This window comes from Saccopteryx leptura, chromosome 2, assembly GCF_036850995.1.
Source record: "Saccopteryx leptura isolate mSacLep1 chromosome 2, mSacLep1_pri_phased_curated, whole genome shotgun sequence".
Lineage (NCBI taxonomy): Eukaryota > Metazoa > Chordata > Mammalia > Chiroptera > Emballonuridae > Saccopteryx > Saccopteryx leptura.
This window is the reverse complement of record NC_089504.1, coordinates 278,197,173-278,223,373: the sequence shown is the minus strand read 5'-3', so window position 1 is coordinate 278,223,373 and position 26,201 is coordinate 278,197,173. Positions and strand designations below refer to the sequence as shown.

The window sequence follows — 26,201 nt, the reverse complement described above, 5'->3', positions numbered from 1 at the left end:
GTGCCCCTGGCCTGAAGATTGCACACTGCTCTGTATACAGGCAAAGGTGGAGATGTCCAACCAGGTGAGATATTTTCTAACCCAGAAATTCTATAGTTCAAACCCACTGTCACAGAGAGTAACAGCATCCCAGCAAGCTCATTGTTCTACTGAGAGACCAGATTCCTGGAAGTAACATGAGACAGATGGGGATGGAACAGAGGTGACGGGGAGGAAAGGCCAGGTGTCTGGGCAGCCCCTCAGCAGGCCCCATTCTGTCCAGAGAATATAGGGCAGGAAAGACTCCTGGACCCACTTAGTGTCAGTCTTCTAAGGCTTAGCAAGTGAGCTACCTGCCTGAGCACTCCGTGGCCCCTAAGGAAAGCTGAGAGCAGCAGGTGCAAAGCCCAAGGAGGAGAGTGGGCTTTCTCTTGTTACCCTCCAGGCATTGAGGTCCTGGACAGGACAGGGCAGCCATTCATCAGCTAGCACAAAGAGACACTCTCTCAGCCACACAGAGACCAGGCCAGGTCACCCCAGACACTGGGGCATAACATCAGTGGGAACTTTAGAGCCTCTTTAAAAAAGCTTTGGACTCTCACATCTAGTGGTATTGGGGGAGGGACTGAGACAGGAAGGAAGCATTTTCTGGTTTATTCTGGGAAGAAAAAGGGAGCTAGTGGCCCCAGCCTCAGTGAAACAAGCGGTAGGGCAAACAGGATCAGAAAGACTAGAAAAATAGGAATCCAAAGAAATGGAAATCATTTCTTCTAGAAGAGCAATAAATAGTTAAAGGAGAAAAAGAAGCTAAGTTAAAGACCAGTGCTGGAATGGCCACCTTTTGGTCTAAGGGATTAAGGTGGCCACTCCTTTTTCTGCTCTAAGTTTCTAAAGAGGGCCTGGTGAGGGTGTGGAGTTTTCATCTGGGTCAGGGCCTGGGGCACAAGGACATTCTACAGTTTCAACCTTCGACAGGTCACCTTCCTGACTCCCGCCTTTGCCTACTGCCCTCCTATTCCTAATTAAGGAAGAACACAACTACAATCCAGCCCCTGGTTAGTCTTGAGCATAGAGATGACCATCAGAGGGGACAAAGTGCAAACTATTTTCATATCAAGGCATCAAAGGTACTTTGAGATTATCATCACCCGATCACACATTGTGAGATCTGTTGTATGCAGTGCACTGGGTTATGGCCTGCTCCTATTACAGTTATCAGAGCATCAGATAGATGCAGTTTTAACCAATGATTATGCCATGTGCCTGGCACAGCACTGGACAACTCGGGCATACAGGCAGGATTCGTTTCATTAGTCTGTTCATTCAGTAGCGTCCTCACACTTGCCAGCTAAATACTCTGGACTGTATGCAGCTTGAACTGACCATCCACCTTTCTCAATGGCAATGTCAGGGCATGCCCCATCATGCCTCATATCACAAATCGTGTCACAGCATCTATAATCCTGTAGACTGGAATCCCCAAACCAGCTACTAATTGAATTTTATCTCCCACCTCTCCCTATTCTTGTAAACCTTTCCACTGTATCCTTTGGAACTCAGTCTGCCACCAGCCAATGTTCTTCTATCCTTAAACCTACCCCACAGCATTCCCATCACTGACATGCTCCATGACACCTGGCTGGCCCCTGAAGACACTTTCTCCCCGGACCTGCCTACATTCAAGGATCAAGTGTGAAGATCCACACACTTAGGGTCTGGAGAAGAGCTTCCAAACTACTTCCTTCTGCAAAAACTGTAACATCTTTTATATCAATGGGATTAGATCTCATCACTTGCTAACTTTTTGCTATCTTCTCCACCCACTCACATGTTCATACCCTAAATCTTGTTCTTACCAATATCCATACCACCTTGGCTAGATAGCTCAGTTGGTTAGAGCGTCATCCCAATAAGCAAAAGTTGTGAGTTCAGTCCCCTGTCAGGGCACATACAGGAACAGATTGATGTTCCTGTCTCTCTCTCCCTCTCTCACCCTTCCTCTCTCTCTCTCTAAAATCCATAAATAAACTTTTAAAAATTTAAATAGATTCATCTGTACCTCCAATAAGCTCATTTTCGAGCATCTTAGTCACTGATGCTTTCTCCCCTTCCAACTCACTCTCTACTAGACCTCCATTCAAACTATTCTTTGATCTCAGAGGGACTGAATCCAGTAAGCATGTTGTTTTGTTCACAATGTCCTACAGAGGACCACTTCTTCCCTTCTCTAGCTTATCTTTTATATTTTATTACTATGCTATCTCTTTTACAAACACCCTCATCTTCTTTGTCTCTCTTTTCCTTTGTTGTATTTATCTGGCAAAACCCCAATTCTCTTTAAACCCAGCTAGCCACCTACCCAAGCAGCTGAACATTACTGAAGAAAAAACCACACAACCACGCTTATCTACGGGTCTCACTCTTACCTAATGACTTTAAATCTCAAAAGAGCCCTCAAATCTACCCAGCAAACCTATGTTTCCATGGTGTGTTCATCATCCCTTCCTCTCAAAGGTCTGTTTCATACCTTCCCTCTCTTTCTTCAGACCTCTAGCACCATCCTTCCATATAGCTCTGCCTCATCCTTCACTGATATCATAAATATGAAGACATGCAAACAACTGGGAATGATTTCATCTCTCCACCAACCCATCTGCATCATCTCCACTCATATTCTCTGCCATCCCTGCACTTATAACAGGTGAAGAGGCTCTGTTCTTACCTGGGGCCAGTTCCTCCAGATGTGCACTAGGCCCACTTTTGCTTCTTCCATGACTTTGCTCCTTGCAATTCTCTTCTCCCTCCTGAATTATTGGTCTTTCTTTAGGTCATACCTACTGACATAAAAATATGCCTTGACCTCCACATTTTTTTTTAGATATGACTCCATTTCTTTGTCACGTTATAACAAAACTCAAAACAGTGCTCTGTAATTATTCTACATGTCCTTACCTACATTCTCTCCTCAATTCACTCCTGTTTGATTTGTCTCCACCACCTGCTGACATCTGTCTTGTCAAGGTCTTTGGTAACCTCCCTCCATTGTTTTTTTTTTTTAACAGCTTCCCTCATACCAAATCCAAATGCCAAACAAAGCCAGTCTGATTTGAACTATCATCAGTGTTTGACACAAATGACTAATCTCCTTCCTGAAACACTCTCCTCCCTTGAAAAACCTCCCCACCCCCACCTTATGGGCCATGCCCTCATCTCTCCATGGCTTCTCTTCTCCTCAGCACTCTCTCTAAGTCACACTCCAGTCAACCTCATCTAGTCCTATGGGTTGGTTTAAAAACCAACCTCTGGGCCTGCTATTCAAATGCCCATTTGACCTCTCCACTAGGTCACTGTATCAGTTTCTTAGGGCTAATGTGACAAAATATCACAAACTGGATAGCTTGAAGCAACAGAAATATATTGTCTCATAATTCTGCAGGCCAGAAGTCCAAAAACAAGGTATTGGTAGGGCCACACTCCCACTGAACCCTCTAGGGGAGGAGCCTCCCTTGCTTCCTCTTCTGTCTGGCAGCCCCAGGAGCTCCTTGGCTTGTAGCAGCATCACTCCTTTCTCTGCCTCCATCTTCACGTGGCCAGCTTCCCTCTGTCTCTGTGTCTTCGCTCAGTGTTCTCTCTGAGAGTGTGTCCCAAATTTTCCTCTTCTTTTAAGGACACTAGTAATATTGGATTAGGGCCACCCTAATGATTTCATCTTAACTTGATTATATCTGCAAAAGCCCTATTTCCAAATAAGGTTGCATTCATAGGTATTGGGGATAAGGATTTCAACATACCTTTTTGAGAGAAAACACAAGTTGGCTCATAACAGATGTTAACTAGGTATTTTAAACTTAACATGTTCTTAATAGAATTCTTGATTTTTATACCTCTTGCCCTTAACCTGTTTCTCCTCCTTTTTCCCCATCTTAGTTAACTGCACCATCAGCTTTTTCCAGAAGCCTAGAGAACATCCTTGATTCCCCTCTTTTCCTCACTGTCTACATAGAATCTATCAGCAAGGCCCATTGCCCAAATCTAGCCCCTCTTCCTGTCTCCCCTGCTACCACTTGAGTCGTAATCTCACCTCTCTCTGCACCAACCTCCTAACTGGTCTCTCTGCCTCCACTCACCCTACCGACGACAGTCTGCTTTCTGTCTAAAAGCCAGTACATAAATCAGATCACATTCCCTCCCACTGCTTAAAACCTTCCAAAGACTTCTTATTGGAATTAGAAAAAAAGCCAAGCTTCTTAACTCGGCTTATGAGGTTTTATATGATCAGACCCCTCTCCCCTCATTTCCTGCAGTTCTCCCCACACTCGCCTCATCTTCAGTGGCACCGCCTTCTTTCTGTCTCCCTTGAATTCTCCGAGCTTGCTCTTGCCTCGGGCTTTGCATTTGCCCTCCTTTTGCCTGGAATACCCTTTCCCCATCTTGGTGTGAATAACTTGTTCTCTCATTCGATGTTACCTCCTGAGAAAACCCCCACTGCAACCCGCACTCTCTTCCATTACTCTTATTTTTCTATTTGTAACTTAATGCTATCTGAGATTGTTTTGTTGGCTTTATCTGTTTCTGTGTTTACAATCTGATTCTTCTATTAGACCACAAATACCATAAGGGTGAAGCACTGACAATCTGCCTTTGTCACTGCTTCATCCCCAGCACCTACAACAGAGCCAGCACATAGTAGGTGTCCAGCATTTTATTAAATAAACAAATCACAGCTATATGCCAGACACTGTGCTAGGGTCTGGGGATTCAGCAATGAGCAAAAACCAAAATCTGTCCCTTCTTCGTGCATCAGACAGCAACCCTCCCCGAGAAGAGCGTGTCACAGAGATAACCAGCTCTTCAACAACTTCTTAGCAACACGCTCTCTACAGACGGGTAAGCCCCTCTCTCCAGCCAGAGAAGCAGCTCCAAATGTACAGCACTTCTGACGCTTCTCTTCCTCTTCAGCTCAGTTAGATGACCTTGTTCTCTATTTCACAAGAGAAAATTGAGGCTTGACTAGGAACTGGCCCTCCTCCTCTTTCCTCCCCCTTTCTCCCTCTGCCTTTCCTCCTGGAAAGAGTGTGGGCTTTGCATCCAGGCAGATGTGGGTGCCAACCCTGGGTCTGTGAGTGACCTTGGACTTCCGAATCTGTTTTCTAACCTGTGAAATGGCCGTGATGACACCTACCTCATTACATTGCCCTGAGAATTAAACAAGACGTTCTGTGTCACATGTCTGTCTTTTCATAGATGCTCAGGACGTGTTTCGTTTCCTTCCTTGCACCCCTCTCTCCCCTCACCCTGTAAGTGTTATCGTTCCTGTTTTACAGAGGAGAAGCTGAAAGCAAGTCTTCTGATGTCCAAGTCTGCTGGTTCATTTACCCAAAGCCACACGCTGCTAAGTGGCATACCACAAATTAAATCTTGAATTTTGAACTCCGGGCCCATGGCTTCTTGCACAGCTGCAAGAAAACAAACACAACGATAATCTAGTGAATTTTTAATAAAGCAAAATTAGTTCAGTTTAAAGGATTGTCCTTCATTCAGCCTGACATTTTGTTCCTTCTCTCCTTCTCCCTCTCCCTCTCTCCTAGTGTTAGGCTGTCCTTTATCTTTAATAAAGAAATGATTGTTGTATTTTTTCCTCACTCGGGAAGAAAGCTAACTGCACAACATCCATCCCCATCTCCGCTGTTACAGAACTGCCTCAAATATCCCAACAGGCAGCTGCTCACTTGCTCCAGTGGAGGGCAGGCCCCGGAATCCCTCACCACCGAGGCCGAAGGTGGTGGTTCGGTTGGAAGGAAGAGGTTGGGGAATTGAGGCGAAACTGATTGCATAACTACATATTAACTTTGGCCTGGAAGGCTTGAGGGAGATTTTGGAGGAAGGAGAGCCTCAGCCCAGCCACCCTCCACTGTTGCAGTGTCCTGGTCCACAGACACAGCCCCTTCTGAGAGGGGCCACTGAATTGCTCAGGCACGCTGCAACCTCCCTGTGGTCCCCCTTCCCTGGCCGGCTCTAGAATGCTCTCTGCCTTTTCCTCAGAATAATTCCCGGTGTGCCCCATGAGGAAAATTTGGGATCTGAATGAGGATGATAAAAATGTGATCAGCATATGGACCCTGGTATTTTAGTTTTTTATTTCCATGCAACTGGCCCCTGGAGGTGACTGACGAGTTGGGCCACGTGCACTGAAGGCCGCGTCTCTGTGCACCCATAACTCCCGAGCCGCACAGACCCCTGTGGACCCTGCTAGATGACAGAGAGCCATAAATCCAGCCAGCTGGAGGCTGGGAGCTCCCTGACAGCCGGGCAGTAGCGGCCTGATCTGATTGCTGTATGAGCTGGAGAGGGAAACGGCGGTAACTAGAGTGCCCGAAATACAACCAATACAACCGCTTTGGAACAAAATGAAGCAACGGAGGGATGGCGGGAGGGAACTGCGGGTTGTGGTTGTCTTTTTATCTGTACAGCAAAGAGGTCAGATTAGACTGAGTCTGGGGCCTTTCATCACAAAAATTCTGGGTTCCACTTTGTAACTAAGGCCAAGCATGATGTAGCAGATGTAAGAAATATCAGGGCAGGAAAGCAGCATTGGGGGACCCAGAGAAGCCAAGAGGAGGCAGAAAGGAGGAGAGACATTCACTGACAGATCACCATCACATGGAATGCTCAGAACAATGAGTACGGTTGATACAGTTATCTCCATTTTACAGGGGAGAACACTGAGGCACAGAGGCTGAACTAATTTCCCAAAGATACAGAACCAAGTGCTCAGGCTCAAATTCTAGCCCGCAGCCTCTCCTCTTGGGCACAAAGCTGGGAGATGTGATGAGGACAACACTGGAAGAAGCGAAGCATGTCACCACTCCTGTTTCTCCACTTTGCAAGAAAGGGATGGAACACAGATGGTTCCCGAGGAGTGAACTGTCCAAAATGTATACCTGTGTTCTGGAGGAGAGGAGTGTGTGTGTGGCAGTGCATGTGTCTTTCTGTAGGGGATGTGGCAGATAGAACCAAAAAGCACAAAGCACACTGGTGAAAATATCCAGGAATAAATGGCAACTCCCGTAGCTAGGCACAGAATCCCCATTACATAGAATACGAGGGAAAGTTAGGACCAAAAGCATCACTTCAGGGGTTTCACCTGACAGCAAGCGCAGGTTGAGTCACCTGTGTGGTGAGGTTTCCAGAAAAGCCCACCACAGAACTGCATCAACAAGAGGTGGTGTCTTGAGTCAGAGAGATGAGAGTCCCCTGGGACAGCCATGCTGGGTTGAGTACCAGGGCACTTGCTATGAGAAGGGCAGGACAGGCTATAGAAAATAAAGAGGAGAACATCTGGGACTGAGACAGGCATCTGGGGAAGAGGTGAAACATTCACCAGTTGAAAGAGCTAGGTGACCCTGCTCAGGTTATGTGATATAGGACAACATCGGTTTTCTCGTCTGTCCAAAGGATTTCATAGTAGAGTTGGCATCAAGAATAAACGAGTTAGTGCTTAGCTCAAGGCTGGACACAATAAATGTTAGTTGCAGTAGCTATTATTAATCACCGAGCATGGTCACCTCAGACAAGGGGAATCATCAGAGACATGCTGGAGGGGTAATGACAGGGCTCTCCCTGTCATCAATCTGTCTAGAGCCACCAGCTTTGTGGAGAAGGTGAGTGCATCCAAAGGCCCTGGGACTTGTTCCTCATGCTCTGACATTAGTCCTGCTAAACCTTATCAGTCCACCCATCTCGGTGGCTCATGGAGCCCTCTTGGTGATCAAAGCGGAGAGGTGTCTAGGCGGCAATGCTCCCTTCTCCCCTCGCAGGCTGGTTGGGTGGGCAGAACAGTGGGAGGCCTGGGACCAGCAGGGACCCAGTGACTACCAACAATAAGTATACCTCCTACTTGCACACTCAGCCCCTTCTTGCCCTGGTCCCTCCCCCTCCCCAGGCCACTGCCCCACTCAGCCTCTCCTCCACCTCTCTGCTTTCTGACTGGGAGCAGGAACAATAATGCTAGTCTTCACTTTGACTATTTCCCTGATCCCTGGCTGAGCTTCAGCCTTTTAGACTGAGTGAGGCACACAGTAGTAGGCTTTTAATGACTGGGAGGATGGAGACTGAATGCTTGGAAGACAAGAATGTTTATTACAGGCTGTTGGGATTGGAAAGCACCTATGAGACCACCTCGTTTAATCTTTAGCCTCAGTAGTTTTCCAGCTACATTGACTGCAGAATTATTTAGGGAGCTTGTTAAAATGCAGATTCCTGGCCCCTTCCCAGACCCATTGAAATACAATCCATATAAGAGATTATAATCCAAACAAGGCATCCTCCATAGCATAGCAGAGATTGCTAGGATAGCTGGGAATGGCGTTGGTGACCTGTTCCAGCAGATGACGGCTTGTGCAGGTAGTCCGGGCAGACACTTTGAGAAGCACTCTTCTGGTTTGTTTGTGACTCCTCTATACATTCCTACTATGCACCTGGACCAAGGGGGAGACTATAAGACACTTGTAAAGTACCCTGCCCTCAAATAGTTTACAGGCCAGCTAGAGAAAGAAGACACCCACAGGAGTGATCAGTGCTAGGGTGCTGACGGATGCCGTGGGTCGTGAGCGTGCAGAGGAGGGCTGGCCCAGCTGGAGAAGGCTCATGGAGAGAGAAGGCAAGCGTTGAGGACAACCGCCACAGCTTTTCTTCCCCAAGCAGCGAGGATATGCTCCACCGTGGAGGTGCTCAATCAGCCCCTCGTGAATTCTGCATGTCTAACTGACATTCATTCACCTCCCCCTCCTCCCTTCAGATACAGCTCTCTGCTCCCTAGGACATAATTACAATACCCGACCTGTATTAATAAATGCAAACATTTCAGTATTTGCAGGTGGTTTCTTTTGTGCTGAAGATGGTTGGAGGGGACAGGGCAGGGTGGCAGTTCCTGGGAAGAATGAGAGCGTAATAATGTCACCTCACACTTTCATGAAGCACCTCAGTTCACAAGACCCATTCACACATATTTTCTCATTGACTTCACCACACTATGACTGTGACCATGCATTTTAGTTAGAACTATTGGTACCAGCAAGACGTGCCCACATGGTTTTTACAATGATGTTGACATTATTATATAAGTTCGAGTCAATCAGTCTTTCCACCTCAACCAACTCATTTAGCTGGGAGTTTACTTACTAGGATATAAGTTAATTTATATGATCCCACCATCCAAACTGTTTCATGACAGAGTCAGTTTTTTAATTTCTTTTATTGTTCATAGTGATAGTCACTACTATCTGCCTAGCATACGACACCAAACTTAAATCTTTGGTTGTAATAAGCACAATTATTTTCCCAACCACTAAGAAAACAAAGCGCATTGTTACTTACTATGCAACCCCCAGTTGTACAATGCATGCCAATTACAAAGATATTAAAATCTGAAAAATAATGCGTGAAATGGTATAAAATGACAGTGAACGGCTTTGGCATGTGAATCTTTTCATTGAATGTTTATGCCCAATTCAATAGCGAATGGGAAGAGGAAATAAGAGGAGGTGAGATGCAGTTTCCAGTTTATCAAGCTAGAAGAGTGAACACAGCTCACTTTTCTTGTGCTTTAAAAGGGCCCTAGAGATGAAAATTTTTCTAGTTTCATTTTATAGGTGAAATTGTCAAGATTCAAAGACATTATCTGGCTGCTCAAAGCCACATAAGTAGGAGTGTGGTGTGGGACTTAATGCTAGGGCTTCTATTTCAAAGTTCAGTGCTTAACCAAAGGCCTATCAGCTGATGAATGGATCAACACAAGGCAGTACAGAGGAATATTATTCAGCCAGCAAAAGGAATAAAGTACTGATACATGCTACAACATGGATGAACCTTTATAACATTACGTTAAGTGAAACAAGCCAGACAAAAAAAGCCATATATTGTATGACCTCATTTATATGAAATGTCCAGAATAAGTAGATCTATAGACACAGAAAGCAGATTGATGATTGCTAGGGGCTAGGGAGGGGAGGTGACTGTTCATGAATATGGGTTTTCCATTTGAGGTGATGAAATGTTTTAGAATTAAATAGTGGTAATGGTGCACAATCTTGTGAGTGTACCAAACGTCACTGACGGTAAACTTCATGTTATGTGTATTTTACCTCAATTAAAAAGAAAGACTCAGGAAAAAAAATTCTGTCCCTACTGCTGTAGGCAGTCTACAGGCTGGCATGGCCAATGCCACCGTGTACGCTCAGTAACTTGTTGAGAGAATGAGAACAGGGTGTGGCTGTTGTTTCAGGAGTTGCCAGGGGACAGGAAGTCCCCAGCAGAAGGACTGCACACTGCTCTAGAGGTCACAGTCAGGATGGCTGGGGGTGAAGAGGGGCAAAGAAAAAGAGAAACGAAGAGGGAGGACCACAGAAATGAGCAAAGGGAGGGGCGGGGCAGAAAGAAGACAGAGGCAGAGGAAGGGGAAAGGGCCCAGTCCCGAGAAAGCAGGGCAGGAGGAAGGGAAGAGGGAGCCCTAAGGTGAGAGGAGGGAGGAGGAGAGGCAGGGAAGAAGGGGAGAGGATGGGGGTGTGGGGGGTGCCAGCGGCACCCGGGAGAGCCATGGCACCAGGAGAAGACATCCAGGCCCTGGGCAAGCACTCACACCCCGCACCCCACCCAGTTGTGACTTTTCTCCAGGAAGGTGAGCAGAGCTGGTCTGGGGTCATCTGTCTTCATTACACCATCCCCACCACCTTCGTCACTTCTTGCCAGAAAACTCATCAATATTCCCCTGTGGCTTGGCAGACCCAGCCCTGCCCCCACCCCCTCCTCATCCTCCTCATTCTCCTCATTCTCCTCATTCTCCTCCTCTTTCTTCCAGGTTGAGCCCCCCAGCCCTCCAGTCTGGGGTTCCTGCTCTCCCCTCTCTGGCTGCAGGGCTCCTGGTTACATTCCCTGGAGGTGGGGTGGGGCTTCCGGGAGCTAGCCAGGATGAGAGGTGTCAGCCCCTTTGAGAAGCCACCTGACCCCTCTATTTGAAATTTCTGAGCACCCCCCAACACTCCATACTTACTGTGTTGACTTCACTTTTCTCTAATATGAAGCACTGATCATTTTCTAATATGAGTTATAATGTTTATAGCCCACAGTTCATATTGATGTTGTTTTCTTGTCTCCTGTTAGAATACACACTCCACGTGTGCAGGCATTATGTCTGATGTGCTCACACTGTACACCCAGAACCTAGACCAGTGCCTGGGACTAAGTGGAGTGAATGACTGGGAGACCCAGCAGCAAAGTACCAGCACCTTTGGGAGCCTAATAGGCTCACTAAGCGTTCGGTTCCCGATGGCTTAGACAGCAAGAAATAGAAGGGGAAATCAGATGGAATGCCTCTGCTTGCACCTGTCCAGTGGCCTCCTTAGAACAAAAATCCAAACTTATTTCCAGGCTGGGCTCTGGCTGTGTCTCTGTTCTTTCTGGCGCCGTCTGCTTCAGTCATCCCTAAGGCCACTCTGGGCCCCTTGCCTTTCCTCCAGCACCCCACAGCCGTCCCTGCTCAGGGCCACAGCACTGCCCGTTCCCACAGTCCAGAGTCCAACGCTCCCCACGGGACACTCAGCTGGCCTTCCCCTAGCCTGTCCCTCACTTCATTCAGGCCTCAGCTGAAATCATCTCCCCCAGATGCTTGCCCTGACCACCTGAGCACACACAGCACCCTCCGTGTCGCCCCCGCCCCCCACGCAGCTCTATCTTCCTCATGGTGCTACCTGGTTATCTAAGACAAATATTTCTCTCTCTCATTAGAGTGTGAGCCCCCGCGAGGGCAGGGACTTTGGTTCACCCCGACTAGCAGGTGCCTTGGCATGGCTCACCTCCTCTGTCAGGCTGTAGCCAGTGCACACGGGCTGGACCCTGGCAGCCAGCCTGTACCCTTCTCTGCACAAGGCTTTCTCCTGCTGTGCCAGCTTTGCTTGCATTTGCCTCAAGCAAAAAGAAAAGGGGAGGAGACAGCTGTTTAACTGGAAATTCACATATTCAACTGTTGGGAATCAGAGTATACATCCCCCAGCCCCACCCCCACCCCCACAACCCCCACCCCCGTGCTCCTTTGGGGGGGCGATTAATTCTGAAGTGCAAGTTCTATACTGTACTGGCTCCCAGAGTTACAAATGGCCTTGAGCTTCAATTCCTCTTCAGGGTAATTTGCTTAATAATGATTCTTTATTGGCTGTTTCCCTTCTCTTTCTCCCTCCCCTATTCTCCTACCGGTGTTTCCTGGGATCATTTCCCAAGTCAAATTCATGGTTAAAATCTCCCCTCAGTTTGGACAGCCCACACACTGCTGGTGGGGACGTAAAATGGGGCAGCAGCAGTTTCTCTAAAGCAGAGGTCCCCAAACTTTTTACACAGGGGGCCGGTTCACTGCCCCTCAGACCGTTGGAGGGCTGGACTATAAAGAAAACTATGAACAAATCCCTAGGCACACTGCACATATCTTATTTTAAAGTAAAAAAACAAAATGAAAACAAATACAATATTTAAAATAAAGAACAAGTAAATTTAAACCAACAAACTGACCAGTATTTCAATGGGAACTATGGGCCTGTTTTTGGCTAATAAGATGGTCAATGTGCTCCTCTCACTGACCACCAATGAAAGAGGTGCCCCTTCCGGAAGTGCGGCGGGGGCCGGATAAATGGCCTCGGGGGGCCTCATGCGGCCAGTGGGCCGTAGTTTGGGGACCCCTGCTCTAAATGCTCAGCACAGAGTTACCATGTGACCCAGCAATTCCATCCTAGGTATATATCTAAAAGAATTGAAAACATATGTCCACACAAAAACTGGTACACAAATGTGTATAATAGCATAGTTTATAATGGTAAAAAATTGGAAACACCACCATGTCCACCAGTTGATCACTGGGTAAGCAGAATGTGGTATATCCATACACCGGCAGACTATTCGGCCATAAAAAGGAATGAGGTACTGATATATGCTACAACATGGGTGAACCTTGAAAACATGCTAAGTGAGAGAAGCCAGTCATAAAAGGTTACATATTGTATAATTCTATTTATAAGAAATGTCCAGAACAGGGAATTCTATAGACAAAAAGTAGATTCCTGGCTTTTGGTTGGCAAGGGGAGAGAAAAATTGAGACTGACTGCTAACGAGTATGGGTTCCATTATGGGGCAATACGAATGTTCTAACTGATGGTGGGGATGCTGCCCAGCTCTGTGGATATGCTAACCTGGAAATACACATTTTGAATAGGTGAATTGTATGGTATGTGAGTGATATCTCAATAAAGCCTTTTGATTTTTTTAAAGCCCTTTATCTCAAGATCTACTTCTTGGGGAACCCAAACTAAGATCCCTAGAACCTAGAGCTGTGCCTAGCACATAGTAGGTGTTCCGTCAAAATGGAAATACATATTGAATGACTACATGAATGGAAAATAACTACAAACATAGACTTGATGATATTTACACAAACAACTTCAAAAAGAACTACAACTACCAATTGGCCAAGCTTGTCCTCGACCATCACCTCATTCCTCAATGAAAACAAATCCCAGGCCCTGGCCGGTTGGCTCAGTGGTAGAGCGTCGGCCTGGCATGCTGGTGTCTCGGGTTTGATTCCCAGCCAGGGCACACAGGAGAAGCGCCCATCTGCTTCTCCACCCCTCCCCCTCTCCTTCCTCTCTGTCTCTCTCTTCCCCTCCTGCAGCCAAGGCTCCATTGGAGCAAAGTTTGCTGGGGCGCTGATGGCTCTGTGGCCTCTGCTTCAGGCGTTAGAATGGCTCTGATTGTGGCAGAGCAACACCCCAGATGGACAGAGCATCGCCCACTGGTGGGCATGCCTGGTGGATCCCGGTCGGGCGCATGCGGAAGTCTGTTTAACTGCATCCCCGTTTCCAACTTCAGAAAAATTACAAAAAACAAAAAACAAAAAAGAAAACAAATCCCAGATCTCACAGGTGTCTCTGGAACTGTCTTAGAGTATGAAGGGAGCAGGGTGGTTTGCATATGTGTGTCAAGGAGATGGTGAGGGCGGGGAAGGGATACATGTGTGCTTGTGTTTGTGCATGCATGTGCACATTTGTATGTGTGAGTGGTGGGTATGCATTTGTGCATGCGAATGTGTGTGTGAGTCTGCATGTGTGGTATATGAGAGTGTGTGTGTGTGCATGCATGTGTGGTATGCAGGAGTCATCAGAAACCTAACAACAGAACTGCGGGTGGTGGTGAGGGCAGTCCTGAGCAGTAGACCGTCTCCTGATATCTCAGAGCAACCAGCATCTTCCCAGCCCCCTTCATGTCCCCTTTTGCTCACAAAGACCCTCCTATTGGAGTTCCTGACTGTTGGGGTCTCTACAGTAGCAGATCACTGTTACTTCTGCAAGATGTTTCTACTTGTGGCAGGTTGGCCAACACTCTCAGCCATTCATTGCTTGGCTGGTGACATCTACAAGATTGAGGAAGAAAAGGAGCCAAACTCTGAGCAGATTTAGAGAGCAGAGGGATGCCCCCTTTCCCACCATCCAATATCCCAGACCTTCTCTTGTCCACTAACAATAAAACCAGTTCTTAATCGATTTAGAACATAATTCCTGTTAGAATGTGCTTCGATTATCTTGACTTATCATTTTACTCAACTGTGTGAGGCTGCAGCGTCCCTGCCCTGCTGGCCCTGCCTCTGCTGAACTTCAAGGGCTGGGATCCAAGTGGCCCACGTGCGTTCTGCGAGGCTGTGCAAGGGGGGGAAACACACTGGTGACCGGTGTGAAGCCTGGCCCTGCACTAACCCTTGGGAGGTATTCCCCGCTTCCCTCTCCCCCGTTTCCTTAGTGTGATGACATTCCATTCTGACATGGGACAGCTTCACAGCACCTCTGTCTTTTGGCCACCAGGACCACCCCTCCTTTCTCACACCCCGGCAGTTTCAGGGATACCTGCCAGCTGTTCCCTCCACTCTGCAGGACCATGTGGACTCTCCCTTTAGCTGTTCCCAGTCCAGGAGCTCAGTGGCAGAAGAGGAAATCCTCCGGCTGGCCCTGGACTCTCCCTCCCCGGGCACCTGCCTTTCCCACCCCCGGCAGATGGCCACAGCGCCTTTGGGAGCTACAAGAAGAAAAGTAAAAGCATGGCATCCAGACCAGGCATCCCCTGGCAGTGCCTGCTGCAACCCTGGCATCCTCTCTCAGACCCCTCCCCAACAGAAAGCCCCGCCTACACCTACGTACAGAGTGTCTGCCCCCGCCAGTCTCACTGCTCCCACTGACGTTGCAGCCAGTCGTCATTCAACAAATATTTTTGGCCTGTCTGCTCTGAGCCAGGCACTGGGCCAAGCCCTGGGGATATCAAGATGAATTAGGAAGTTGGAGAGTTCCTGCCCTCAAGGAGTTCGGAAGAGGTAGCAATAACACATTGTGATGAAAGCAAGGGCAGTACTCATAAAACACAGAGATCACCACATGCAATCATTGTGCGTTTGCTTGGTTTTGTGAAATTACCATTTTAAGCAATTTACTTCTATTAAGTCATGTAATTTCACAACAACCCCATAGCATGGATATTAACAAATACAGAAGCTGAGGCTCAAAGAGCTAGGTAACTTGTTCAAGGTCAACCAGCTAGTGAAGGGGATAAGGAAGAATTATAGGTTGCTTCCGCATGAGTACAGGAGAAAAAAATGCAAGGGCCAGGGCATCTCAGCTTCTCAGAGGGAGAGTGAAAGGTTGCTGGACCATCCATGCTTTCTTCCCAGACACCATGAACTATGTTCAACTCAGCTTTAAACACCAGGGACTGGCAGGGGCCTTCAAGCCTCACAGTATTAAGTCCTTAATAGCCAAAGCCCTTTCATGTACCTAAGGACAGTAATGTAGGTCGTTGGCTTGGGAAGGCAAGGAGGGAGTTGGGTCATGGTGCCAAGAATCTGTGAGCAGGAGAGACCACTAACCACCATGTTTTTGGCCCCTGGACTGCATGAGCAGAGGGCAGCCCTCAGAGTCCCAATGAGGTCTGTCTCCCCTTTATGTCATTCACTCCCATTGCACTCTGTACTTACTTGGTCATAACTCACCTCACTTCAACTTCACAGTTTCATTGTCTGTCTGTCTCTGCAAGTCCCCTGGGAGCAGGGATTGCATGTATCTAGACCTAGGCTGTGCCCCTTGCAACCAGTGCCATGCCTGACATGGAAACACTAAAGTTATTGAATGAATGGATGGATTGGTGAATGATCGGTGATTGATGGGTAAGTAGATAGGCCTGAGCCTTACAATTACTTACGGAAGATAGAAGAGGTGTTATCATCCCCACTTACGGCCTCAGGGCAGTGGCATGGCACAGCTATGAGAGCTTTGACTCCAGCCCAGGAAACTTTGTTGGTTCACACTAGGGACAGGGCCCCAAGGTCACAAGAATCACTGAAGACCCAAAGAAAGTTAAGAAACAGCAGACTTCTCGCCACCCAAGTTCTCTTTTCCTTTTCTTTGCCTCCTCCCTCTGTGGGTCCCTTGCAATAGCACGTTCCAGTCCCATCCTCTGGTTTGGCCATCACTGTGTTCTGTGTGTGTGTGTGTGTGTGTGTGTGTGTGTGTGTGTGTGTGTGTGTTCTCGATGCTTATTGTAGGGAACTGGACATGTGCATAGGAAAGGGACACAAATATTAACATGTATCCTTGGAACCATAGTGACACCCACAAAATCTTCCACATAAGCACACCCACTGCAATGAAGACTCAACCCAATACTCTCATTTGTTCATTCTTTATTCATTCAACATATAATTATAGAGTACATGCCATGTACTATGTAGAGTTCTCAGTACCAGGGACCCAGGCCTGCCCTCACGGGGCTCTTAGTCTAGCTGAGGAGACAGGAAGTTACCACTTTGAGAGGCCCAGACAATTAGGTGAGAAACAGCACAGGTTGGGTGGGGGAATCACAAGGAAGGCCAAGCTGCTGAAGCAAATGTGTGAGGCAGGGAGGGGCGGGAGAGGAAGCAGGAAGGGAAGGTAGTAACAATCCTAGTTCTAACTGCTTTTTACAGAAAACTCTTTTAATCCTCACAAGTCTATGAGGCAGGTATGCTTTATTATTATTATTATTATTTAGTGAGAAGAGGGGAGGCAGAGAGACAGACTCCCACATGCACCTCGACCGGGACGCCTACTAGGGGTGATACTGTGCCCACCAGGGGAGTTGCTCTGTGGCTCAGCAACCCAGCTCTTCTTAGTGCCTGAGGTGGAGGCCATGGAGCCATCATCAGTGCCCAGGGCCAACTTGCTCCAATCAAGCCATGGCTGCAGGAGGTGAAGAGAAAGCAGATGGGTACTTCTCCTGTGTGCCCTGACTGGGAATCAAATCTGGGATTTCCACATGCTGGTCCTATGCTCTACCACTGAGTCAACTTGCCAGGAAAAAATTCTGATTTTATAGATGAGGAAACAGTGGCACAGAGAGGCTTAGTCACATGCTCTTGTTCACACAGCAAGAAAGTAACAGGCAGGATTGGGGAACCCAGGAAGTCAGGCTCCAGCATGAGTGCTTCAGATTACACACTGCACTACCTTGGCAAGCAGGAGAAACCCATAGCCACCTTTCTGGTCATGCTAAGGAGCCCAAGGTGATCCCACGGGGGTGGGCAGACCCTAATGGTTTAAATGGGAGAGACAGCTGCTCAGACTGACCCATGGAGGACCAGCTGGAGCACCCATGGAAGATGGGTTTTAGGGGCAAGGCAAGGAGAACTGTTAGGAGGCTATTATTGTGACCCAGGTGAGAAGACCCAGGTGAGCTGGTTGGAGAGGAGGGGATGGGTTTGAGAAAAACTGAAGCGGTAAACTTGTCAAAATGTGCTGACTGGCAAGATGTAAAGAGTTAGTTGGAAACAGGGGTTATGAAGGAGGACTTCCTGATATCTGACTAAGTGCCTGGTTAGGAGTTCTCACCAGCCAAGATACGCTGTCAGGAGTGATGCCGACTTTGAGTTGGAACATGTTGCCTTGGTGGTGCCATGGGACCCAGACAGAGAAGCGTGGCAGTTACATAAGAGCCCCCCAGCACTGCTCCCTCAGGGTCCCCCTTCCCCCGGCCCACCCTCCCTCTCCCCAGCTAACCACCACCTGGGCCCGTCTTCCACACTCACCCCAGAGCCACCAGCCTCTGGAGAGTTCCAGTGCTTATTCTGGATTCCCAGTCCCCTCCAGCAGCAGTGGTCTGCCACCTAGGGAGAGGCCATCACAGACCCTGCCCACTTCCAGCCTGCCCTTAAGGGGGGACGGGACATTTCTGCTCTGGTTTCCCCTGCTAGGTGTGGGAAAGGTGTCTTCTTCAGTGTGACACAGCATTGAGACAGGCTGGTAAGCCAGGACAAGTGCAACAGCGAAACTGAGACGGAAAGTTAAACGGCCAGGCAGCTTACAGCCATCTAGTAAATCGCAACATCCTAGCTTCCCTAATCAAGGACGCTTAAGAGTAAATGGTTTACACCAGTGGTTAACTCTTTTGCAGACTCTACAGAACTTGTGAAGGACCAGCACTGGTCTGCAGACCAGCGATTGAAAACCACTGGTTTATACTTCTGCTCCCCAATCGAAGAGTAAAGAGCTTAAATCATCCACTTGGGAGAGACAGCAGAAACCCAGTTAGTGCCGTTTGTGCCAGCCACACGCAAGGATGATGAAGTCAGGGGAATAACCCTCACTTTGGCTCATCAGCATAAACCTGGTGAATATTCTATTGAGAGCCTCCCCAAAGATCTTCCCTAAAATTCCCACCTTTAGAAAACAGAAAAAAGTGCTTCCTCGGGCAGCACATACACTAAAACTGGAATGATACAGAGAAGATTAGCATGTCCCCTTGCAAGGATGATGCGCAAATTTGTGAAGCATTTTGTATTTATAAAAAAAAGAAGAAAGAAAACAGATAGAGATGTTTACCTGAAAGCTATGTACTCTTATTGATCAATGTCACCCCATTAAATTTAATTTCTAAATAAGTAAAAGAAAATAGAACACAGATGAGAACCCTTAAGACAAAGGCTCGGCACGGGCTCTGTGGGCACGCCCACGCCTTTCTTCCCTCTCAGGTGCGCGTCTTTCTGTTCTCTCCTACACTCAGGGCGGGTTAACGGCAGGCGCACCGGGCGTGTGCCCTGGGCCCCAACTTCTGAAGGGCCCCACAAAACCCCAACTTTATATTTCTTTCTAATGACAACAAGTTTGGTTTCATATGTGCACTTTTAACATGAATAGTACATAATATTTTTTATTTAAAAACATTATACTGAGCGAAATTAAGTAAATCAGAAAAACCTAAGAACTATATGATTCCATACATAGGTGGGACATAAAAATGAGACTCAGAGACATGGACAAGAGTGTGGGGGTTACAGGGTGGGGGGGAGGGAAGGGAGGGGGCTGGGGGAGGGGAGGGGCACAAAGAAAACCAGTTAGAAGGTGACGAAAGACAATTGGACTTTGGGTGATGGGAATGCAGCATAAGCAAATGTCAAAATAACCTAGAGATGTTTTCTCTGAACATATGTACCCTGATTTATCAATGTCTGCCCATTAAAGTTAATCAAAAATAATAATAAAATAAAAATATGGTTAACATGTATTTTTATTTTCCCTGTCTCCCTCCTTTTTTTAAGGGGCCCAATATTTTCTTTTGTGTCAGGGGCCTCAACCAACCTTAGCCTGCCTCTGCCTAAGCTCTAAGGGTCCCCACGAGACCTGCAATCAGAGAAGCAGCAGGCAGCACACTAGTCCTGGCCTAGCCCCACCCCCACCCCCACCCCGCCAAACTGTCTCCAAAGCCCCTTTTTCTGTGACTCCTCAGTGAGCAACAGCACCCCCACTGTGGCTCACTTCTTTTCTGTAAGGTTCCTAGAGAGCGAGCCAAAGCAGCCCGCCTGGGTTCTCTCCTGTTGCTTCTTCTACTCTAAGCCGTTCCTTTGTTTCAGCTTCAATAAACATATTCTCAAAACCACCTGGACTCATGCTGCGGCATCTTTCCTGCATGAAGTCAAGAACCCACATACTAATGCCGGCCCAAGGCAGAGCCACTCCAGGCCTGGTCCCTTTCCAGTGACATGACCTGTGACTCTACCCCCAATAAGTAAACCAGAACCAAACTGAAGAAGGCCCTGTGCCAGTCCACACACAGGAGCTGCAAGGCAGCCCCTTAGGTTCCCAGAGCGCAGCACCACCACCACGTGTGTGTGGTGAGAGAGGGAGAACTGGGTGTGGCTTGGGATGGGAGGGGCTCAAGGCGCACAGGAGTGACCTTTCACAGGGGATCAGGAGACCGCAGGGCTAATCCTGGCCCTGCTGCTGACTTGCCATGTGACCTTGGGCAACTGACCTGCTTGCATGGGTCTCCTCTGTAACATTTAGCTGAATGACAGGAGTTCTCAGCTGTGAGCTTGACCTTACCCCCTGATGGTAGCATTAGGAGAGGGGGTGCGCACTCCGGGTGCAGGGAGTACAGTGCTGGAGGAAGAGGGGCACTTGGCGGAAAGCTCAGCAAGGTGTTTTAGCAACAAACAGGACAATAGAGTGGCTTAGTGCTGGGAGCTTACTCTGCTCATTCTCCGTCTGTATGTCGGGACATGCCAGGGCTGGGTGTCTACATTTCCATAAGCCTCTTGCTACAATAGCATTCTCGGCAGCTTCAGGCACTTAGATCACAAAGGTAATCTGCTCAGGGATAGCCTGGCCCTGCCTCAGCCTGAGGGGCTGTGTTTGGGGCAGGGCACTGCCTGCCCCTGCGCCCACCCCTACCTGCTTGCCCCCCTCACTCACCCAGTGTGCCATCTCCAGATGGCTTACAGGCCCACCAACCAGCACCAGACCCTGGGAGGGCACAGAGGTCACTCTCAATGGAAAGGAATCAAGTTAGATACTAGGAAAAACTATCCCAGTGTTGGGTGGTTAAGTAAGGAAGAATGTGGTCTCTCTTTGTCTAAAGAGTTTTTAAATATTAAACATTTTCGGTCCTGGCAAGTTGGCTCAGCGGTAGAGCGTCGGCCCAGCATGTGGAAGTCCCGGGTTCAATTCCCGGTCAGGGCACACAGGAGAAGCACCCATCTGCTTCTCCACCCCTCCCCCTCTCCTTCCTCTCTGTCTCTCTCTTCCACTCCTGCAGTCAAGGCTCCACTGGAGCAAAGTTGGCTCGGGCGCTGAGGATGGCTCCATGGCCTCTGCCGCAGGCACTAGAATGGCTCCAGTTGCATTGGAGCATCGCCCCCTGGTGGGCATGCCGGGTGGGCATATGCGGGAGTCTGTCTGTCTGCCTCCCAGCTTCTCACTTTAGAAAAATACAAAACAAACAAACAAAAAAACATTTTCAAAGATTTTCTTGTCTGAGATAGAAGATGAGTTGAGATTTGGCATGCAGGGCTTAAGCCTCCAGAACTTTCTGGAATGGAGTTGAGAGGGGCTGAGGGAGGGGAGGCTGTACCTGAGCCATGGGTGAGGGTCTCCAAGGCTCAGCTGCCCTTTCCCCTTGAAGTAATGGATTTGACTGACTCCTGGCTTTGGGGCTGTCTGACTATGGGAACCTCTCTGTGCCAGTTTCCTCTTCAGTCACAGTTTTTGCTCAGTAAAAAGCCTTTGGCCTGATACTCTTAGCATTTGATACCATTTACCCCTCCCTCCATTTTGAAATCTTCAATTACCAAATTCTTCAGGTTCTGCCTTTTCCTCAGGATGAATCAGGAGTTTTTACATTTGCAAGAAACAGAAAACTCTACCTAACTGCCTTAAACAATAAAGGCCACCTATTTGTTCACCCCCGGTTCAGGCCAGGATTGATGAACCAACTTGGACGTCACCAAGGGCCAAGTTTCTCGCCATCTCCTGCTCTGTCTTCCTCAGCCTAAGGTGGGCTCCCAGGTGGGCATCAAGGTTCTTAGCCCTCCCTGCCTCTTTGTTCACTTACTGATGGAAAGAGCTTTTCCCCCAGCATGGCCGTGGTAAGTGCTGTAATTCTCATCGGCCTGACTTAAGACAAATGCCCCCCACCCAACCAATCATGTTGCTGGGGGTGCCACATGCTCCCCCTGGGAGCGCTGGGTGGTGAAGGGGCTTGACTGCTGGAGGGGCTCCTATGCACACCCTTCTCCGGGGCCCCTGCCAGGGGCCCTCCCCTTCCTCAGCCTCTCTCCACACAGCTCCCCTTACATCTTCACTCCCTCTCACGGCTTCAGAGATCAGGTCCTTGTGGCTGAGTCCTTCCTTTTTTGGGTCCCAAACCCTGACTTTCTTCTAACATCCCATCTGTACCCTGATGTGTTTGCAGAGCGTTCCTACTTGATGTCTCCAAATTCATCCTCATGTAAAAAGAATAGTCATCTTTCGCCTGACATTCCCCCTCACACAGACGCACGCTGCTGGACTCTCCAGCTAGTCCCCAGCTTGGGCTAGCCCTTTCCTCCCACCTGCCCACATCACATTGGGCCCGACACCCTGCTGTTCTCCAGAGCCCAGGCCTTCTCCATTGTGTCTAAAGTTACCCTAAGCCTGGACCACAGAAACCCCCTCTGCTTCCTTCCCAATGTGCTCTGTTTCCTCATTACTTTCTTTGTGTGTGGGGATGAGTTTTGTGTGTGTTGGAAATATGTCATTTTAAAAATATGTACATTTGCTTGGCCTGTGGTGGCACCGTGGATAAAGCATTGACCCAGAACGCTGAGGTCGCTGGTTCAAAACACTGGGCTTGCCTGGTCAAGGCACATATGACGAGGAATTAATCAATAAATAACTAAAGTGAAGCAACTATGAGTTAATGCTTCTTGATTCCCATCCCTCTCTCTCCTCTCGCTGTAAAATCAATAAATAAAATCTTTTTTTTTTTTATGTGAGAGGAGGAAAGATAGAGAAACAAACTCCCATGTGTGTCCTACAGGGATTCACCTGGCAACCCCTGTCTGGGGCTAATGCTCAAATCAACCCAGCTATCCTCAGCGCCTAGGACCAACATTTGGGCCAATCGAGTCACTGACTACCAGAGAAGAAGAAAGAGAGAAAGGAGAGAGGGAGGAGAAGAGAAGAAGATGGTCACTTCTCTTGTGTGCCCTGACTGGGGATCAAACCTGGGATGTCTGCACAATATTTTATCCACTGAGCCAACCAGCCAGGGCCAAAATCTTTAAAAGATATACATTAAAAAATAAAAATATGTACATTAAAATTTTTTTCAACCATAGTTTACATTCAATACCATTTGCACCAATTTCAAATGGATAGCAAAGTGACCAGAAAACCATGCACTCTATGTACAGAATGCCCCCCCACACACTGCTCCAAACATCCACCCAGTCCCATATCCAGGTATCTCAACATACTGACTATATTTCCCATGCTGCAATCCACACCTCATCACTTTCATAGCAGCCTCTCTGGGGACATGCTGAAACTCCATTGTTTCCTGTCACACCCATCTTCAAAAGCTTCTCATGTCTCCGCATTGCCCACGTGACCAAAGGCTGGCATTCGAAGCTCCTTGTGAAGGAGCCTCCTACCTTCACGGGCTCCCATTTTGCCCTCTGCTCTGCTGTTGCAGAGCCCTGTCTGGTTTTGTAGACAGTGCCTGAGAAGCCATGAGCATTCCTGCCTCTTCTCTCTCCTCCCTGCAGCCTCCCAAAGGCCATCCCCGGCAGCCTTCCCTGACCACTTCCACCTGGCAACCTCTTTGTCCCTGTCACATCTGTGTGTGTGTGTGTGTGTACAGAACAGTCGCTGTCTTTAGATATCCTGGGAAGCCTGTTCTTGGTAGAAATGAGCTCATGTGTGTGGAAGCACCTGGAAAAGTCTGAGTTTCGTGGGGATAGAGGGGTGGTTTTGGGTTTCACCAGCTAGGAAGATAGGTGGAGCCTTGGGGAGATGGGGTTGTTGAGGACAGTTAAGGACCAAAAGGACCAGGAAAGAGCTACACCTGGTAGCAAAAGACAGGCTACAAGCTACAATCCCAGACACCCTGCTAACTAGCTGCAGAGCCTAGGACAAATCACTTAACCTCTCTGGGCTGTGGCTCCCTTACCCAGATGAGAGGCTTTATCCATCCCACCTGCTCTGCTCTGTATCCAGAGTCACTGGAGGATGACTTGAGACGATGTGCAAATAGACTGGAGAAAGAGAATGTGCCCGGTGACCTGGCCTCTGTCTGGCTTGTCTCTGGGCTGACAAAGGGTAAGAAGGAAGCCTGGCCAGCCTCCAGCGGGAAGCTGTGCACCAGTCTGGCCCCCAGCAGGCTTCAGGGACAACAGGAGCTGATCACAAAGGCCAGGGTTGTGAACAGCAGGGCGGCATCTCTCCCCAGGTGGGAACCTGTAGACCAACTCCATCTGACACCCTGGTAGTTGCTAGCAGATCCTTCCTGCCCTCTAGTGGGCACAGTTAGGAGATGCACCCACTTCTGTAACAGCAACAAGGTTAGCGATTTCAGAATGCCGCCTGGTACCCATGAAACTTGTCCTCTTATAGAATTCTCAACAGTCTTTCCAGGTTGGTGATAGCATCCTTGTCTTATAAATGGAGGTCCTCAGGTTTAGAGATTATGCAATTGCATATGCTCACATAGTTCACAACGGTGGAACTGGGACTCCCAGGCCAGAGGTTGTGTGCAGGGTTTTAGGTCCCTTAAGGATCCCCCTGCAAAGCTAGTTCAGGGCTGGGAAGATGTAGGTTCATTGTTGGGGCAGTCTTGTCATGGGAAAATCCGGGCAGCTGGCTCTGGCAAAGGCCTCTGGAGAGCCCATCCCCTCCGTGGGCTCCTTTATCTTCTTCTTCTTCTTCTTTTTTTTTTTTTTTTTTACTTTATTTATTCAATTTTCAGAGAGGAGAGAGGGAGAGAGAGGGGAGAGAGAGAGAGAGAGAGAGAGAGAGAGAGAGAGAGAAGGGGGGGAGCAGGAAGCATCAACTCCCATATGTTCCTTGACCGGGCAAGCCCAGGGTTTCAAACCGGCGACCTCAGTGTTCCAGATCGACGCTTTATCCCACTGCGCCACCACAGGTCAGGCCCGTGGGCTCCTTTAGAGTTCCCCCAGGCTGCTTCTTCTCCAACACGGGACGAGCCTGTGGCCCAGGACCCTGTTCCTCTATGGTAGCGGTCTTCAAACTTTTCTGCAAAGGGCCAGATAATAAATATTTTAAGTTTTGTGGGCCATATGGTCTCTGATGCAACAACTCCACCCTGCCATCGTGGCAGGCATTGGTAGTAGCGAATACATACGCAAATGACCATAGCTGTGTTCCCATAAAATGTTATAGATGCTGAGATTTAAATTTCATATAATTTTCAGATGTCATGAAATACTATTCTTTTGAATTTTTCAAGCATTTAAAATATGTGAAAACTGTTCTGAGCTTATGGACAGCACAAAAAGAGGCAGGCAAATGGGCTGCCACAGGCCAACCCTTCCTCTAGATGTAGGAGTCTGTCTGTACAGTGCTGTGGCTTCAGCTCCTCTCTCTGGCTGATCCTTCTTTGTCCCTTGTACTGGTTCCTCTTCCAGGCCCCTTAATGTGGCCGGAACCTGAGGCCCTGCCCTCAGCTCTCTGTTTTCTTCACCTCTCCTTCGTGGGCACTCATTCACACAGCGCTTCTGCTCCCGCGCAGGGTATCCCAGCACGCGCCCTCTCCCCTTCCTCTACTCCTCAGCCACGAAGCCTTTGTCCAGCCGCCCAGACAGCTCACGAGCCCTTCACCTGGTCTTACATTGCCTTATCTGTGTGCTTTAGAAGCCATTTCCCTTCTCCCAGCCCCAAGAAGGACATGGCACGTTCCAGAGAGCTTACTTGTGTTGCCACCACTCTGACTTGGGTCTAAATCCTGATTCCGGCACAGACAGCATGTGATTTCTATCTTGTCTTTCTCCAGGCGTTCATTTGGTCCATGCTTTATGCCAGTGGTAGTCAACCTGGTCCCTACTGCCCACTAGTGGGCGTTCCAGCTTTCATGGTGGGCGGTAGCAGAGCAACCAAAGTATAAATAAAAAGATAGATTTAACTATAGTAAGTTGTTTTATAAAGATTTATTCTGCCAAACTTAGCGAAAACCCGACATAAAGTACTTGGTAAGTAATTATTATTATATGCTTTAACTTGCTGTAACTCTGCTTTATAAATTTTATAAAGTAAAGTTACTTCCCTACTTTCTAAATCACCATTACTGTGGAACAGGTGGGCAGTTAGAGAATCTTACTACTAACAGAGATACAAAAGTGG

At 48.2% G+C, this 26,201-nt stretch overlaps 1 non-coding gene across 1 annotated transcript; it reads left to right on the top strand.

Annotated features, from left to right (window-relative positions):
- The first annotated feature begins 18,765 nt into the window (after positions 1 to 18,765).
- LOC136396503 (U6 spliceosomal RNA) lies at positions 18,766 to 18,871 on the top strand. The gene has a single exon (XR_010749788.1). It is a non-coding gene; the product is annotated as a U6 spliceosomal RNA (small nuclear RNA).
- The last annotated feature ends 7,330 nt before the right edge of the window (positions 18,872 to 26,201 follow it).